Here is a 17,248-nt window from a genome sequence, read left to right as displayed (position 1 = left end):
TCCTTCCTGGTTCAAACATAGCTGTGCAGATCCATGGTCCAGTAAAGAAGAAAAGAGAATACAGAAATGGGAGCTCAGTGGTATGGGAGAGGGGATTCAAGCTTAGTTTTAACATCCAGCTATGACATCAGCCCTGCTGGGTCTAGTCTTTCTCTGTTTGCTACATTTTAGCCATATTATAAATTTGTGTCTACCTGTAGCACTCTGAATCTAATACGTATCAATGAAATTTTTCTAATTAATCTGTACCTAAAAAATCATTATATAGTTACTAAAAAACATACAAATGACTGATCTGAAACAGATTAATTGAGCATCTTGAAGAACTGTTGGCATCTGTGCAGATATTTTGTGCAGATTACAGACAGAGTCTTTCAACTGTTTCGTGAAATACATGTAGGTCTGCTAGTGTGCTGCTTTTGAGGATAGTCAGTATCTCATTTTGTGAACTGCTCAGCATCTTGGTAGTACTTGCTTGTGAATTGCTCAGCTTCTTGATAGCTTTTAATTATAGTTTCTTTTATTAGATTTGTGACAAATACAATTAATGCCTTACTAATTCTTGGCATAGAATATACATTATGCTTCTAGAATTCCTTTTTTTCTTTTCCTGCCCCCTTAAAGGACCAATGTCATAGCTTCTTCTTGGTGCAAAATCCTTCCTGAGCTTTACTCATCATAAATAGAACATTAGGTAGGTAATCTGCAACTAGGGTCAGGCAACAGATCTATTAACTTCCACATACCTGACTGAGAAAAATGACTGTAGAAATATGATCTCTTTTAGTTTATTTATTTTGGAGCACTTATGGTATGTTTTAACTTCAAATGTCAAGGACAGCATCAGCATGTTCAGTAGATTTTTTCTTTTTTTTTTGGTGCCATTTACTCCTTTTGTGCCATTGCTCCTTTTTTATGGTAAGGTAATCTTGCTTTTTTAAAGACAAACCACGAAATGAAGTCACAGCACTCATTTGCCTGGGATGAAAATTAAATAGAAGGATCCAGCTGATTACATACATATATACGCAATTATGGTTTTATATGGACATGCCTCTGTTTACTGTTTAAGGTTTCACAGCACATCATGTAAGACAGATTTTTCTATATGACTAACAACAGGCAGAGAGTTCTGTGAAGGTGAAAAGGGGACGTAATATTGAGGAGGGATACTGAAGAATCAAACAAATAGCTAAAATGAAGAATGAATGAATGAATGGGGAAAGAACCCCCAAAACTTGTGCAAAATGTGAGAAAGAAGAAACAGAGGAAGGAACAGAAAACAGAAGGAAAAACACTTCAGGAACACAGCTACTGCCTCGAGTTCAAAATTCAACAAGAAAATAAAGAAGTATTACAACAGTAGAAAATAGATGGAAGGGTAGGGAGCTTGGGAAGACAACAAGGGATAATTGTGGGGTTTTTTTCCTCAGCTGGCTGATGTTCCCTAGAATATGTTATTGTCTTCTATATTGGAAGGAATAATTTGGCTCATTTTGTTTATAATTTCCTCTTACCTGTGTAATGACTCCAAAGTGAGCAGAACCTGTCAAAATGGAGGTGATGAGCAACTGTGAGAGACAACTGCCATGGATCCTACACATACCACACCCGGGGGGTGCTGAAAGGGAGGCTCAACACCTCTGAAACAACCAGTCACTCAGCATCGGCAAACAGTTGTGCATCAAAGATCTGAGCTCTAGCAAGATTCAGTGCAAATGGCCTGCACCTGGCCCCATCGCAGGGTCACTCTCCTCCTGCTTCTCATTCGGTTCAGTAGCAGCCATGGTAAGCAGAGTTCCACCTCTGAGGGATGTTGTCCTCAGTATCGTGCCCATTAGATGGTGCCAGTTGTGGGTGTTATGATGATGCAGCATGAAACAGAGAAGCTGGGTGTGTTTTGAAGAACAGCACACAGATGGGATGACGCAGAGAGTTAGTGTGCAGGCTGGTATAAAGAGTTGAATTATGTGTAGGGCTGCCAGGCAATAGGACATTGAAACACTATGCTTCCTGTGAAATAAAAGTCATATAAGCAACGTTTAATTGAAGTGCTGCTGAACTCAGCAAATAGGTGTTCTACATATCACTTATCATGCTTGCAGACCTTTAATTTACTGATGATTTCTGTGCTCTCTTGACCTGTTGTAATAAAGACTGCTTTGCCTATCCAAGTGGCTGACTTGCACCATGGGGAGAAAAGCCAAGGGGCAGAAGTCCCAGGCTAGCTGCTCAGTACAGGATGCTAAGCATTCAGAATGTTTTGACTCCTGCAGAAAATTTACAATTCTGTTTCTAGTTGTTTCATTGCCATGGGGATATGCAATGTGTCAAAGGATGAAAATGTTAATAGAGACTATGCTGTACCACATTGTGTAAGTAGTTCCTTTTTCCAAAGGACAAAGTTATGAACTGATAAACTGAAGGTTAGGACCAAATCAGTTGTAAGGAGATAACTTCAGAGAAATGCAACCTCTTCACTAATTCTCTCTTGCTGATCATGTGCTAACATATAATGAAAGGATTAGATGACAAGTGTCACCACATTATTTCTGATGCTAAGAGATTGCTAATAACATGATAGAAGTCTGGGCTGTGAATATTGCATGAGGAAGGTTATCTACAGCATATGTTGAATGGAGAACCTGCTTTTTTTGTACCCTAACAACATAATTACAAATGCTTCTTGCTCCTTATACTCGTCAGCTCTTTGTTTTTGCTGCTAGTTTATTAGGTAGTGTAGGGTGCTACACAAATCTGTTGTGATCCTTCTGACCTAAAAAAGTCTGAGAGTGGATGACCCAAAGTCATGTAAAATCAGTGTGTTTTCCTTCTGAGGGATGATGCCAGATTTCAGGTGAAACTAAAAAAAAAAACCAGTAAAAATTTTATATTTTTTATATATATATATATATATATAAAATTAGGGATTAACTTTTGTTAAATGAGCTAGTAGAAGAATTATTTGGAATAAAAATACAGCAGTGGGTAGCAGGACACTTATTTTCTATTTCAGCCCCTACCATAAGAATTCTTGTTGCCTCAGTTTACCTAGTTCTGTTTGACAAGTGCCTCTTAGAGGAGCTGTATAGCTAGTGCAGTTGAATGGTTGGGAAGATCACCCTAGATCCTTGAGGAAAGATGCAGTACAACTCTCAAAATTATTATTATGTTTTTCCACACAGCTTTACGAATTTTATTCTTTCTGTTTGGTAGAAATAAGTAATCATTCACAACTGTTAACAGCTTTTACATGAAGTCTTGCTAGCTTGCCATTTTGTTTAAAAAATAAGTTTGGGTTTGGTTTTTCCCCCCCTAGTTTTATCATTCATTTAATATGATCCATTCTAGTCTAGCATTGAGTTTCCTGCATGATTAATTCTATAATATTTAAAATGTGATGAAATGCAAACTTTATAAAATTGACGGATAATTATGTTTCTTATGTTAGTCAGCGAAACGAATGATGAAAAAACCCACTGTGGCTGATCAAAACTATTCAATAATTTAAAATGAGGCCTTCAGAATCAGGATAGAATTATATTGAAAATAATTGTTATCTTGCTTTATAAGCTTTCTGATGTGTCCTATCTCTTGCAGGGCTTTTCTCTTGAGGAATGCTAAGCACGTATTTGTAGTTAATTTGCTGATACTATGCGCATGAGTTATTACTTTTTCTTAACTTCAAATTGTGCAGTTCATTCTTTTCATTCCTAAAAGGATAAAAGCTGGGATTTTCCAAAGGAGCTTAGAGAATTTAGGGCTAAATTTTAAAAGTTGCCTGAAGATTCAGATAGATGCCAAAGGGGATTTTGCTGTGGCATTCAGCTTTTTATTAGAAGAAATAGAGGTGGGTATTGAAATTCTTGAAAACCATGCTGGGTTTGTATCGGTAGCCTTTACGTTTCTACAGGTATTAAAATTGTCTTCTTTGGCTATGTCTATTTTATTAAGTAGTGCAACACAGTAGGAGCAGATCTGTAGAGCAAAACAATGCTGAGAAGCTGACATTCATGTTACTTAGTTTTGGGTTGTTTGTCTTCAGAAGAGTCTGGTCCTGTCCCATAGCTGGAGCACATTAATTATGTCACAGCATCCTCGAAGCAGTGTTTGGAAGGAACACCTGGAAGTCTTCTAATCCACTCTCCAGCTCAGTGAAGGCCTGTTGTTAGCAGGCTCTCCAATGGGTTTTTTTTAGCCGAATATACAAACCTGCTAAGAACAGAGCCTCTGTGACCTCTCTCTAGAGAGTGCTGCACTAGTCTCCCAGCGAAAAGTGCTTTAGAAGTCTAGTCAGAACCTCCCAAGCTGTGGCTTCTGGGTGTTGCATCTTGTGTTATTGTTTACCTCTACCAAGAAATATCTGGATCTATGTCTTGTTTCTTCTCCAAGCTGTGAGCATTAGTATGGAAGCACATGAAGCAGGAATGTGCCTTTGCAGGCTTCTCCCATTTGGACTTTCTCTGCTAACATACCTCTGGCTGTGGTGCCCTTGTTCAAAAACCTCCTCATTAGATCACCATGTCTATCTCCTAGTGTGCTCTGAAGAAAGAAAAAGAAGCCTTCCTAGTGACGCAGGTATGCATCCAGCTGTTCTTCTGCCACATATGCCTATTCCTCTCTGAGTCTTTTCCCTTGACCAGAAGGATGGAAGAGAACACCACTTTGGCTTCTGTCCATGTTTCCTTTGCTATCCCTAGCAGCAACGGGCAGTAGTCTACCCTCAATGAATCTCCAGGAAATTTCTCATTCAGGTGTGATGCCTTGTGTTGTCTGTGAGTTCCTGACATTTTGATTGCCCTTGAAGCAATCCAGATTAAACCTTTAAGAAATCTTGTTTACAGACAGTTCTGCTTGGAAAGCATTAATTCAAAAAACAAACGACCAAACCCCAAATGGATGTTGTACATGGATATTATTGAACTGCAATATATTATTGGGCATAGCTTTTGCTTTGATTCTCCTGAGCACAGAATTTAGTGGATATGTCTAATTTGCCTGCACAAGTCTGGTCCCTTAATAGTCCATCAAAGCCATGCTCTGCCTTTATTCCCTGGCATCTTTCAAAAGCATTTCCTGTTCAGTCAATCTAGATAGACCCCCATGAGATGTCTCACAGCCTTCTATGAGAACACCCTGGAAGCTCCAGCAAGTTTCCAGCCTCACTCCTCTTATTTTGATTATTGGTACAAAGCTGTAAAAAAAAGTAAAAAATACAGTTGTTAGTGGTAATCTGGAAACCCAGGTGCTATTCCCAAACTGACACTTATTTATTGTGACATTAGATCAGACACATAACTCCACTCTACCCCTATTCCATAGAGAGGAAATAAACCCATGATACATAGTTCATGACTCTATCCATATGGGGATGTTACAGCTGTTACATACTGTTGTAGAGACCTTCACTGTCAGTTTTGTCATGCAAAGTATAACAAGTCAATTAGAATCGCCTTAAGTTCCCACTTTGTTATGTATATCATATTCTGGGTACACAGTCCAGTGATCGTGGAGTATGGTAAGATTTTTCAGGCTGTGAGCTTACAGCTTGGGTACTTTACCTTACACTACTATGAAGCAGAATTTGCCCTTTCCATGGATTAGTTGCTTTTTGTGTAAGTTTCTCTCGGAGTTTGGCCCACAGAATCTTATTTGAGTGTTCATTGCCTCAGTGAAAAACATCAGGGTAGGAAAAAGGGCCTTCCCCTTCTAGATGCTTTGCTGTGTTTCCCCCATCAAGTTTCACTTGTGTTTTTATATAGTATTGCCCTTAATTAGGCTCTTAATTACTTTCCCTGAAACCACAGTAAGTCTCATGGCTTTGTAATTCCCCTGATCTCCTGTAACTTCTTATTTTAAATATAGATGGCGTTTTATGTGAACAGATTGTTATCCTCAGAAATAATTGCTGTTGTAAAGCCTGTATTTTGCATCCTTGTCTATACCAACACTGCTTCAAACTTTATTTCATTCAAAGTTTTCAGGCAAATTCAAGTCCTGTACCCGGAGAATCTCAAGCATATCAACTGTTTGTCTGATTTTGTGCTATATTCTTCATGTTCTGTGCTTGTTGGAAAAAAATTTCCATTAGTGCTACTCCATCTATGGTCAACACTGGTGTAAAGGAAACAATAAGCTATGAACAAGCTATGAAAGCAGTTCCACAAAGGAAGTGAGGAGAAATAGGCAGGTGTATCTGCAACATCAGCTAACATGGAGAAGGCAGAGCCTCTGGCATGCCTTTTCACAAGATGGCAAAATCTGCAAGGAGAGTGTCTGCTACTTGAAGGGTATATGGTCAGGGACCTTTTCAATGTGGCAGGGGATAATCAGAAAAGGAGGAAGGCATAAACAAGAACATAGCTAGATACAGACCTGACCGACAAATGATAAGGGAGGCAGTGATGGGAATCAAAGCTAGTCAGTCGCACTAAATGATTAGGGCCTGTGAGAGTGTGAGAATGTTCATTCCAGTGAGGTTATCTGGGAACCTAATCAGGGACCTTGTCAACTTTTTCCAAGGGAAAAAGGGGAAGCCAGAAACCAAAATATACCAAGACACAGACCTGACAAAGCAAACATGCAGACAATGACAAGAAACAAACGTCACTACTCACACTGATGGGCTATCAAGACACCACAGATGCCACTTCCAGGAAGATCAACCTGGACTTTGCAACTAACTGATCAAATAGTAAAGCAGGGGGACCCCAGAGCAGGTGTGCAGGAATGGGTAGGTCTGTACAAACTTGTGGGGGACATGCAGGGGAAGGAGAGCAGTGAGGAAGAAAGGGGTGGATAGACAGAAAAGGGTATAAATACAAATATAAAAATATACTGGTCACTTGTAAAATGAGGCTGGTAAAATATCTGACCAAACCCTGTGACTGATCACTGCAGTCTGTCCTATCTTCTTATATCTTCTTACTAAATCTTGTCTCAGCTGTCTCTCTGTGTACCTTCACTCGTTATCCCGGGAGTATGTGTGTTGCAAGGACCAAGTGCCAGTTACTGGTGAAATCTGTATGTGTGTCAGTGGGCTTCATGCTAGCTACTGTAGTCAGACAAGGGGTGTGGGTGACTTTGACCTGTGATGTCAGCTACTGGAGCCAGTGGGGTCTCTGTGCCATCGACTGGAGTGGGTGGGGGGTCTTTAACTTCCAGCCACGGGGGCAGGAACAGTGTGTGTTCCCAGCTGCTGGGGGGTGGGAGTGGTGTGAGTGAGACAAGTGAGGGGCTCAGTACTGGTGGCTGCAGTGGAACCATGGGTCAGAGCTTGTGTGCCTAATGCCAGCTGCTGGAGGGCTGTCTGTGCCTTCTCCAAACCAGGCGTGTGTCTGTATTTGCTAGCAAACCTCAGGCTGGTCCAGACAATGGGGAGGGGGGCCTGGAGTCTGCCCTGGGGTATTGGGTGGGTGGATGCTCTGTGCTGGTACACACAGGGGGACTTGTGAATGTGGAGTGCATGAAGAGTGAGTCTGTGTTTGCTAGTGAGCATCACGCTGGAGTAGCTGGTGAGTAGGGAACCTGTGAGGCAGGTAAGGGGACTTGGGATGCAGGTAGGGGCACTGGACAGACAGAGGGACTGTGCTGGTACTCGAGAGATTGGTGAATGTGCATGTGCTTGTGAATCTAGAGGTTGTCATGTGTGTGCCTGCACCACTGACCTCCTGTCTCTACCAGCCGAAGAGGGGGTTTGGCTCTCTGGGCTTGTGTTTTATGAGCTCTCTATACAGGTGCTGCTGATGGCAGTGAAGATGTCCTGTGCATGCTTGTATGCTTGTGTCTGTATATCTCTGGGTTATGTCTGCAGCTTCACTGCTGGTTGAGCCTGCAATCAAGAAAGCAGCAGCCGTGCCTCTCAGAGCCCCTGTGTCCCTGGGCACTGGGATGGGTTCCAGCAGTGGGGCAGGAGGGTCTGGCACTGGAGCTGCTGGGGTAGGTGTCAGTGGATCTAACATCATTTAACAGAATATAACTTTCAGATACCGCATCATTCTTTATAAAACCCTTTTAGAGCATTGTGAGCTAAGTACAAATAGTAGAATGACCTAGTAGAATAATCTTCTAAAGCCTTCTGCTTCTCCTTTCATTAAGTTATGGTATGTCTGTTGATCTGGATTGGGAAAAAGCCCGATAAACTACAATTACTATTTATCATAAGATGCATAGTAACAGCCCAGCTTCACTGCCGGCTCCCTTATGCACTCTCAAGTGCCCAAGGCAATGCTGTACTTTGTCCTCCCAAGTGGAAGCACAGGGTAGATGCTTTGGCAGGCACAGCATGTAGCATTGCGTTGGTGCAATGTGGTAAAGAATGTGGGTAAGATATGGGAACATGGTCTAGGGAGGTGAGAAGGGAGGAATATGTTTTTTTACAATGTACAGTGAGTGACTGGAGGATGTAAATGACAATGCATCTAGATGACAGTCTGCAGTGGGGGAGCTGGGGGCAGTCAGCTGAATATGGAAGCTAGATCAAAGGCTGACAACTGCCTAAAATAGCTCCAAATAAAAGGCACACCTAAAGCCATTGCATATGTGTTCTTAGGACACTTTTAAGGTGCTTTTCAAATTTTACCTTATGAACAAGTAGTTTCCAGCACATCATTGTAAATGTTTAATGCATATATTTTCCAGATCAAATGTCAAAATGTGAGGTTTGGAGATTCAAAAGCAAAGTAGTGATCCTGTGTCATCCTGATGGTTGGAGTCTGGCCTGTTACTGGGACTGTGAGAAAATGCAAGATCACATGAGTGTGCAGCCAGTTTCTCCACCTATGTAAATTATCCACTTTTTAGTGATGTTTTGGCAGCTGATGGCTGTTGATGATCCAAAGATATCTCTTTTTATGTATTGGTACGAACTAATGAACCATTTCTGTGGTCTGAATGAAGGTAGACTTAGAGTTCTCTGTTTTTTTCATAGTCTCTGATTTTTGCTCTGCCTTTCTCCTTTGAACAATCACTTATTTAATGTGTGAACTTTTAATAGTCGATTTCTTTAAGAACAAAGAATGTAAATGTGATCAAAGAGCTTATAGATCATTCTAGCTATCAATATGATACAAAATCAATAATTTCTAACAATTTATTCAGTGATGCATTGGAAATTGCTACGTAATGAGATCTGGTTCGGAAAGCTTAAGATAAAAAAAAACTTGAATCAGTATGAGTGTTGAACAAAGTGCCAGTAGCTCTCCTGTTTTATCTTATTTTCCTACAATTTTATGTAATAACGTGTCTAATCTTTTAATAAATATCTTTAGTGCACACAAATCCCATATATTTTCTGGTAACTGAACTACAGCTAGAATTTTTTTTCTAAATCCTGTTTCAGGGCATGACACTGATTTTATTTGGGATATTTTTTTTTAAGATTACTTTTGTGAATTATTGAGCTATAAAGCAGAAGTATAGCACAATACATCTTCTATTTATGGATTCTACAGATATGACACTATATGTATGACCTATTTCAAATATTCCTATTGTAACAGGAAAACGTAATCTAAAACACTAGATATACATAAGAAATTGCCCTGGCAGTGATAGCTCATTTCTTGGTGTTTATTGTTTCTTTATCAGATGAGGACTTTATTCCAGGTTTTAAAGCCCCTAGATGGCACTACAGAATACAGTATTTAATGTTTCATACAGTGCTGTTCAATAGACATTGTTAAATAATTTTTCTCTTGAAAAATAAACAGCAATGAGTTGTTTAACAAAATGAAATTAAAGACAAAGATTTTGTTTAATACATGCATGGTATGTTGGCATGTCCTTATGTACAAAAAGTGGAATGGTATGCTAGACGTGCCAGATCACATACAACCCTTTCTGCTAGTATGGTCCAGATGGTAGCTGTCAGTTTCAAATCCAGACTTGGGCCTCCAGGTCTGAATTGGAAAATAAGTGTGTTCAATCCAAAGGGATTTAAAATCAGGAAAGAAAACAAGTGCTGTTGTTTTGTATTAGGAACATACTTGTCAATTGAAAGTACTAAAAATACATATTGCAGAGTTGCTGTTTGAGACCAGGTAAGAGATTTAACATTTTTAATTGGCATTTAAATTTCACGCTTTAATGGCAGGTACCTCGCATGTTGGACCTCTTGGGAATTTGATTGTTTATATTACCCCAAGCATTTTTTTTGCAGTTGGTATTTCATTGTCTGCAGATCACTGCAGTAAATACTGTACTGTATTGCTGAAAAGAGAGGAAAAACATTGCCATCTGCAACTACAGCTTGCAAATTACAGCTTGCAATCGTCTGCTATTAAATAAAGACACTTTAACAATATTTTGGGTTTTAAATTAGCAATTTACATCACAAGAAACTGAAAATACTAGTCTTTTAATACTGCAATTTTCTTTCCTTTTAACCAGGCATCAACATGTATTGAATAAAAAAAAAGTAATGCAAACCAATGTTTACTTAAACAATAGCCATCGACAGCAAGAGACACACAGATGGAAATCCAATAGCTTCTATCTCAGTGGGAGGTTTCATTTGAGGGCCTTGATGGGGATGTGATTGGACTGCAGCACTCTAATTTACGTCATGGAGAATCTATCATGATGCCTTTTTTACTGCACTGCTGTGCCAAACTAGGTCTCCTGTGAGAAACTGGTCTCAAGCAGGGAACAGGAAGGAAAGACTTTAGTTTGAAGTAGAGGATAAAGAAGCAGAGTTTCAGGTACTGAAAATACAGTCTAACTTGCAATAGTCTGCGGTCCTGTGGACACAAATAATAGCAATACCATGCTTTTGGTTTCTTGGGTGTTCTTTGTTTGAAGAATCTGGTAAAGAGGACAGCAGAGAAGCTATAGGGCGTATTTGATGTGCAGTGTGTATTGCCCTATGGGTTAAGGAAGGAACAGCATTGTGCAATGTCTTGCCAGTAAATAGCCCAATGTCCTTTTTTAGCGTCACTGCTTCGCTTCCAGTGATGGAATGAGAGAGTGGAGAGAAGCCGTCCATTATAATGAGTGCAGAGCTCATTCTTTCGCACAGGGAATCCTAGTGTCAGCAAAATGTACGGAGAAATCCTTGACAGAAAAAGCCCTAGATGTAATGGGAAGTGCCAGCAAAGAATTCCATGATGCAAGCATAATTTTCTGTTAAATCTACCATATGGTCTGTAAAGGCCTGTAAAAGTGCTTTCCCATTATAAATCTTACAGAATTTTTCCTCCCAGGACTAATCTTGTAAGTGCTAATCAGCTAAAGCTCCATGTGCTTCCTTTATCTTTGAGTACACACCAAGGTGTTTTACTTCTAGTCTGCCTGGCCTTTTGGGGAAAGCAAATTCTTCATTGTTGATCAGAAGGTAAATCTATTAAAGAAGGTAGTATAACATTCCTCGGAAAGTACAGCTTGGGCATCTGCTAACACACTGATTGTACTAGGAGGTCCTTTACTTACATGCACTTCTGTGATTCTCCTAAACTGCATATTCATTTTCTTCCCAGCCAGCCTTCACAGCATAAACCTGTACAGTCTTTTGGCCAGGAGCTAGGAATCATTGATTCTCCTCCAGAATGATCCCTAAATTTTTTTCTGATTTTGAACAAGTCAGTTAGGTTATGTTTGAGCCCATTTGTGGCTGGATGCTGTGGCACTTGGCAGGGCCCTGATCTCTCTATTCCCCTGAGGCTCAGGCAGTGGCAGGAGTGCCCAGGGTACCAAATACGGGTGACAGTGTGAATGGAGGACCAGTGGTGCATGTGCACATCTCCCAGTTGGGTAGACATGCCTCCTTTATTCCTCCCCCGCCCCCCGCCATATTTCAATGACCTTATCCTAAGATCCTGGAATCCATTTTAAGACTTTGCTCTAGCCAGCAGCATACTATTTGAACCCTGTGTAATACTCTCTAAATGATGTCAGCAGCAGTAGTGAAATCTCTAGTAGAAACTTAGTAGCTGCCACTTACAGACTTACTGTAGTCCCTGATACCTCTCATTTATTCTACAAATTCGTAGGGTTAGGTCTATACCTCACCATTTGTCAATATAAGGCTTAGCATAAACTCAACTAGGCTGTGTAGAGACAGCTGTGATACAAATATATTTCAAGTTACATTTTTTATTACTGGAAACTAAATTATTATTAATTAGGTCATTTTTATCTTAACCCTTTTTATTTTTTTATTTATTTTTTCTGTGATTAAAAGAACTGTATCACAGCAGTAAGGTATACAAATTTTCACAGTAGGGGAAGAAGAAAGACGAAAAAATCTTTTAATAAAAACTTAATCTTACTGAAATGTAGCCAGTTACATTCAAAGCACATACCAGTATCAGGATATTGTTATTTGTCGATAATTTTATGCAGTGCAGTTCCTTCACTGTGTATCATTCTCTTGGTCCATTATTGAGTAGCTAACAAAGTTTAGTCATGATTCTAGCAAAATCACTGCTATGGTAAGATCGCTTAGACTCCTACAGTGATTTACTAGCAAAAAGCACTAATGAAATTACTAGCTTACTTTTCTAGACTTTTTAGTCTGATTACTCGTCTCTCTGATATCATTTATCACGCTATATTATTATTTCACTTAAGAACTGATGCCATACATTCTGTTTAAGTGTTAAATTGGTTTGCATTTATTCTTATGAGTCCTGTTCAGATGGTTTCTGCATCTAACTTGACTTTTTTCTGCTTCAGAAACAACATGCCAGAAAGCACTGTTCTTGGACTTCTACTAGCTGCTATTTTTAGTGCCTTTTGGTGATAAAGATCAGTGGATAATGGATGTATTTTCATTTCTATGCTGATTATGAACACTTTCATTTCATTTTAAAAGGTTTAAAAGGGTTTTTTTAACTGACCATACATCCTGTCACTGAAGTGTATCACTGAACTCACTCTAATTGCTTATAACAAAATGCATACAAATTCCTGTAGAGTATGTGTAGCTTTAAAAGATTGAGAAATACCATTGTCTACTACTAATGTTTGGAACAAAAGTACAACTGCTTTTACCTTTGTTAATGAATGCTCAGCATCTTCTGAACCACTATTTCTGTATAAAAACTATGTATATGTTGCTTAAACTGTAGAATTGCTATAATTTTTGTATATCCTTGTTAGGAGGCTGTGCTTAATGCTGAAGACTTCATATGGTTCTCAGCTTGATTTAAATATATCCTTTTCTTTTTTAAGTCCTGGTCATTACTTCTTTTTTGATTAGTAAAATGAAAATTATCTGTGGACTGCTGAGAAAAGGGGAATAAAATGTGAATGTTTACATTTGCACATATATAATACTTACTGCAGAGCTTTTGATATGAATCTTTTGGGCTGACTGGAGGCCAGCTTATTTCCTAACCTATCATAGAACAGCTGGAGGCCATGTGTAACTGCAAACTTGCCAAATCCAACATTTTTGACTTGTGGGAATTTGGATCAGAGAAAATGTGGCAGTCCAAGACTTCTTCATAGAGAAGCATAATTTAGACATGGTTCCTGTAATGCTGTCAAAGGCAGTCTGCATTATCACAGGCTGAAGGTTCTAGTTCTCACTAATCTGGAGAAAATTTTGATTACATATATTATCTTAAAGATGAACTTAGTTTGATAGAATTTTCCCAGATCTCCAGTTATGATTCAGAGGATAAAATAAAGGGGAAAAAAAAGTTCTTTAAAGAGATTGAAGTGCTCAAGAAAAAGACAGGCACACTGTATTTTAGAAAAGTACAGATTTTCATTTTTAGCTCTATGATGGAGCAAAGATTTTGCTGATGCTAAACTTAAAACTAGTGGGCAGAGGACTGGATGTTCTCATCCCTGGTGACTCAGAAGCAGAGCAGAACATGATTCTTCTTTAAAAATTCCCATGTTTTTAATTAATTTGAATGTCTGTCTGTACAGGGAGTAATAAAATGAAGTAATTCCTTTCTCCTCTTGACATCTGCTGTGTGGAGTCTATTCCATGCAAACTTTCAGAACGGGACCTTTTAAAGTGTGTGCAACAGTTTAGAATGTAGTAGAAAAGGTAATTTTTTGAATAGTTTTTCAAAGGCATTGCTTTGGGAGTTCAGATTCTAGGCAAACTTCAGTGCGTAGATACTACTGTTATAGACACTTCACAAACAATAATAATACATCTAGATTACACAGATATTGGCCCAAAGGGCTGAGTGTTATTGCCAAACTCTAAAGTGAGAACAGGGCTGTACAGATTCCCCATGTAGCTTGTGTTTAATTTTATGGGAGACATTGTTTTAATTTTTCTAATGATCCCCAATATAGAAATTATATTTTAATCGGTGCAAGAGTCCAAGAAATTTTGTGTACATGCCAGCAAAAGGTTCTTCAAAATATGACATAGTTTTACTCAGTAATACAAATATTTGCTGGAGCTTGATTAGAAGATAGTGTTGAGAGGGGTATGCTAAATTTTTGCTCCAGTTTTTTACTACTGACAACCTCTAAGACACAGACAGTAGTCCTAACAACTTTATTTGCTTGAAGATAATCTTCTCATGTAAATTTCTGGTTTTACCTGCCTCATCCTCAGAGTTTAGGTAATTGACTGCCTGGATGGTATTTGCAGGCACCCAGGCTCCTGCCAGCCACAGCTGCCAGGTTTTCAAGACCCCTGCAGCTCCAGGGGGTCCAACCTCTTCTTGAGCACAGGTGAGTTACCCAGAGAGCTTGTTTTCTCCCCTTTAAAATAGTGCTGCTCTTTTCGTGATATACTAGCTTCTGTGATCATTTGGGAAGTAAGTCCAGCTCCATGGATCACTTCACTATTGGAAGGCAAACGCCGCACTTCCCATCTTTTGTTGCAGACTACCTGGTACTAAAGTATCTTAGTACCTTATCCTGCTGAACCTGGGCTACTGTGTGGAAAAAAATGGATATCTTTATGATAGGAAATACTGGCAGAAAAAACCTTGAATCTGACTCCTCAAACTGAGAAAATCCATCTGCGAGGAGATAGGCTTGAAGTATTGTCCTTGACTGCAGATATATTTATGCCTTTTAAACTAAATGGTTGTTGAATGAAAGAGAGATGCACCATCACTGTCATCTTCATCATAGTTTGAGTATGTTCCTTCCTCTCCCTTTGACACACTTGCAAAATGGCCTCAGAAGGGGAAATGCAGTCCAGAGCTGTCAGCCTTGTTTTGTGGAGGAGTGAGGGTGTTTTGCCCTTTCTCTGTGAAGTGACCTGCAGCTTCCTTCCATCATGAGAGCTTGCCATCCCCTTGTGTCTAGAGGACCACACCTCCGGGCTACCCATCTCAGTCTCTGTGGCCCCAGAGGCAGCAGTCACTCCTTGGCATGGCTGCCACTGAGCTCCTCAAAGCAACAGCCTCGCAGACCCCCGTTTCTAGACATCTGCTTCTCTGGTTTGAGCACTCCCAATAGGACTTGGGATACATGAAAACTGGGAATGTGACACCTGTTCAGTGACTTCAGTAATACTTCTCCTCTACTCTGCAGCATCCTGAGATACCTCTGTTAGTCCAGGGAAGGAGGAAAAATGTACACAGTTCGTAAGTACAGTTATCATGCTGTTATAAAGCTCAAATCTAAGTGCTGTGGGCTATTAACCAAAGATCTCCAACTACTTCAGATATCAAAAGCAACAAAACTGTGATAATGTAATATTCAACACAGGATACTTAGACTAGTTGCAAAGCTCTTTTAGAGCAGACTTGAGTGGTTCTTCAAAGTATCACATAGTGCCACATAGATCCAGTTTTAATGGGAAGTTATAAAATTTCACTCCTCCACATTCCATACTTGGCAATTAGCTTTGCTTTGCTATTACCTGAACTGCTGCTAAGGCAGATGGCACTGTCTAGTTCCTGTCATCAACTGATGAACTTCAGCTGTCTCCAAAAGATGCTATTTAAAGAGAGCTTCTGCAGGAAAAGAAAATATGACCCTATTGTGCCAGTAATAAAAATCAGTGTATTGGCTAATTGTCAAACAGACTAGCAATCATACAGTAATGATGGGCACCTGTGCATTACTGGAAGTCAGCTACTGAATATAACCATTTCTCTTCTCCTCTTAGTGGGAGGAAAATAAATGTGCTGGTATGTGTTTTTTGTTCACAGCTCAAATGGCCTTGTCTATTATTAGGCCTTAATTTAATAGGATTTTGTTCCTTGTTCAGAATTAGTCCTATGCTGAATTTGTGAATAGGTATTTCTTTTCTTCCAGAAAATATTTTATTTCATGTTACTTTGAAATTATAAGACAATATTAAAAAAAATTATCCAGCTACACCTTTGGGACTGACATTCGAAGGAGAAAGTAAGGTCGTGAATTGCTTCCTCCTCTGGTGTTGGTGGTTGAACTGGTAGCTCTAAGGCAGTGGAAAGAGGCTTCTTGAAAGTAACAGCTTGGCTTTTCTGCCAGTAGAATGAAAAGTGATTTACAAACTGCCAGACATGCATGGAGCCCTCAAGACTACCAATCTCCAGATGAGTACCTGATCTGTTTGTACCAGTGAACAATTCCAAGCCTACGTGCTGAGTTTTACTTTATAAAAGGCTCTTATTACCCATGGAGAATCTTACATTTTCAGAGACAGGTGTACTGCCTACACATCAATATGCCAAATGACAGGGAAATACTCCAAGGCCGTCACTGTCAATGCTCAATAAGAGATGAATATAAGATCCCTCAGAGCACTTTGCATCATCCAGATAAATGATTTTTTAAGACTATGTAATGAAACTCCGGATACTTACATACTGTAGACTGCATTCTTTAGAGTCAGAAAGTGTGTTCAGACTTGAAAGACACTTCTCATCTGCATTATTACTGTTTGCAGTAGTTACAGCCAGAGGTCTCGGTCCCATTGTACTAGGCATTGCAGGAAAAATAATGAAGATAGGCATTTTTTCTGAAGGACTTTTACTCCTGAGTTAGAAAATACTTTGTGAGAGGTAGAAAAATGTTGAAAGTGTTCATTGTACGTATTTTCATGTAACGGAAGTTTTTTTTCCTCCTGCAGCTTAAAGACTGTAAGAATGGAGGTCAAAGTTCTTTTCTACATACTTACAGAATCTTGGCAAAACTGTCTTATGTGCAAATATATTACCCTAGATTTATCTTACAAAATGCAAGGGGGTTATGCCTTTGGCTAACATGTTTAGTTGCTAAACATTTAGTTAACATCATTTAATAAAGCTCTATAATTTATTGTTATATTTAGTATTCTTTCTTTTGAATGGCACAGCTCAGCAATCATTATGAAGTTTGTGTGAAATTTGTG

The sequence above is a fragment of the Falco punctatus genome, assembly GCF_963210335.1.
Source record: "Falco punctatus genome assembly, chromosome: 1".
Taxonomy (NCBI): Eukaryota; Metazoa; Chordata; class Aves; order Falconiformes; family Falconidae; genus Falco; species Falco punctatus.
The sequence above is the reverse complement of the archived record's forward strand: the minus strand, read 5'-3'. Positions refer to the sequence as shown.